The 2,500-nt window shown below is 48.7% G+C and overlaps 1 pseudogene; it reads left to right on the top strand.

Moving 5' to 3' along the window:
• Positions 1-2,500, top strand: part of LOC126475590 (large subunit ribosomal RNA) — a 9,444-nt pseudogene that overhangs the window by 3,016 nt on the left and 3,928 nt on the right.

Raw genomic sequence — 2,500 nt, 5'->3', positions numbered from 1 at the left:
AGGCAGTGTGGGGAAGGATGCGTCTCAAACAGCCTCTCCTTCTCAAGTGCCCTTACCCGCCTTCTAGAGGTGGAGCTGTTAAGCCTTCGGGCGACTGAAGGGCAGGGGCACGACGGTGTGCTGAACAACTTGTACACCGGTTCTGACAGGTGCATTTGCTGTGGTGGGAACTTGCCCCAAGTCGGCGAAGGTCACTCGCCTTGTCTTGGGCTCCGAGGCATGCTCTGCCAAGCCGGGGCGTGGTGACATGTCCCCGGTTAGGTTAGATGGGTCCAGACCTCTGAACGTCTGGGGGACCGGCCCGGCACCTGAGTAGGACCGGGTCCTTGGCCTTTGGTGGGAACCTGGGCTAGTAAGGGGCGAAGGACGGAGAGTGAATCCGCTCTCCCGGAATGCGGGTGGCATTCGCCGATAAGGGAGCGGGTGAAAACTACAGTGGTGTGGCTGTTGAAGAGGACTAGTGCGCTGTACCCACGGCGTGCTAAACCTGGCAGCTCAGTTATTGACAGCTCTTGGTCAAGGGGCGGGACCGGTGAGCGAGCTGCATGTAGCCTCCCCCCATGCCAGAGAGGCCGGTCCGGGGCAAGAGACGGGCCTCCATCCTTCACTCTCTTTGATTACGATAATGGCTGAAAATCAAGAGAGTGGTAATGTGTTAGATGCTTCCGGAACGGAAATCGAGATGAATTTGACAGTTGCTGAGCGACACTCGAAATTCTTGAAATTGCTGGACTCGAGTGTCAAAAATGGAAAGATCAGCAATGGTGCGATAAACCAGATAAGAGACTTTATTGCTAATTGGGCAATTGTTCACTCCCAGTTAGAGGGGAGAATATCGGAACTAGAAAAAGAAAATAAAAGGATTAGAAGTCAGCCTACTCGGACGTATGCTGCGGTTGCCAAAGCCCCAGTGGCCAAGGCGCCAACAGCAAAGGAGACAATAGAACAGAACATCAAAAAAGTTGCACCCACGGTCTTTATAAAACCTAAACCTGGCGAAGACATCAAAGCTGCTAAGACAGCTTTCGAAAAGTGTGTTGATCCAAAGAAAGATAAAATCAGGATCAACAGTGTCCGTACCTCTAAGAATGTGCTGATAGTCGAGACGGCCTCGCCAGAAGATAGCCAAAAGATCTTAGGTAATAAACAACTAAGCGAGAAAGTTAGGTGTGAACCTCCACGAAAGCGTCGTCCACTTATGAGTCTATATGATGTACCTACATTTATGTCAGCGGACAGCCTACTTGATGCGATATATACGCAAAATTTTGACGTCTCAATGACTAGAAACGAGTTTGATGAAGAGTTCAAGCTCCGTTTTAAAGTAGGGCCTCGAGGAAAGCTGACGGTACATCATGTTGTGGAGGTTTCACCGAACTTATGGAAGGTATTAACGCGGGCTGGCCGGCTGTACGTCGGCTACTCAGCACTGAACATTAAAGATTACCTGGCAGTACCACGTTGTACAAAATGCCAGGACATAAACCATACTAATAAGTATTGTACAGAACCGAATATAATATGTGCCCACTGTGGCCTGGCTGGACATATTAGGAAAGATTGTCCTAATATGGACAAAGCAGCAATATGTGTACCATGTAAGAAACGGGGCCGTAAGTGTGGTGGACCAAAAGATTGTCCAACCTACCGAATGTTCTTAGATAGGCTTATCCAAAGAACAGATTACGGCGAAATTTAAAGTGGTACAAGTCAATGCCATGCGCAGCCAGATGGTTGCACATGAGCTACGGAAGGTAGCGGAACAAGAAGGAATAGATATACTTCTGATACAAGAACCGAACTCCTGTGCGGGTCGAGTCCCTGGTTTTCCCGCAACAGCACAGGTGGTTTCCTCGGGTGGGAACCCCATGAGTGCAATTATAGTATTGAACAAAACTATCAAAACTACGATATTAAATCAGTTCTGTACTGAGCATATTATAGTTGTACAACTTAATTTGCTGTCTTACAGCATGTACGTTGTAAACGTCTACTGCCAATTCAGACATGACATCAAGATTTATCTTGATCAGCTGAATTGGATACTAAGAGTTTTAGCCGGGCAGGCTATAATAGTAGCTCTTGATGCTAATGCTAAGTCCCCACTCTGGCACAGTGATGTACAGGACGGTAGGGGTGCGGAGCTTGTTGATTTGATAATGGAAACGCACATGCATGTGCTAAACTTGCCTGGGTACCCCCCGACCTACTCAGGGAGGGCGGGTGCAACATCAAATATTGATGTCACACTAGCAAGCGAGAGGGCAGCACCCCACGTCCATAACTGGCAAGTAAGAGAACATCTAACTGTCAGTGATCACAACTGTATTACATTTGAAATAGCGTCGACCATCGTGGATGTGCCAGGTGAGTGGGTGGAACGGTACAACTATGCTCGGACAGACTGGGACCGACTCGTGCAGGTGTTCAGTCCTCCTGAGTTCGGGGAGGACATAGGTAATATTGATGAAGCTGTGGAGGAGCTTGTGAGCTCCGTGCA

The sequence above is a fragment of the Schistocerca serialis genome, chromosome 4 (assembly GCF_023864345.2).
Source record: "Schistocerca serialis cubense isolate TAMUIC-IGC-003099 chromosome 4, iqSchSeri2.2, whole genome shotgun sequence".
NCBI lineage: Eukaryota > Metazoa > Arthropoda > Insecta > Orthoptera > Acrididae > Schistocerca > Schistocerca serialis.
The sequence above is the reverse complement of the archived record's forward strand: the minus strand, read 5'-3'. Positions and strand labels throughout refer to the sequence as shown.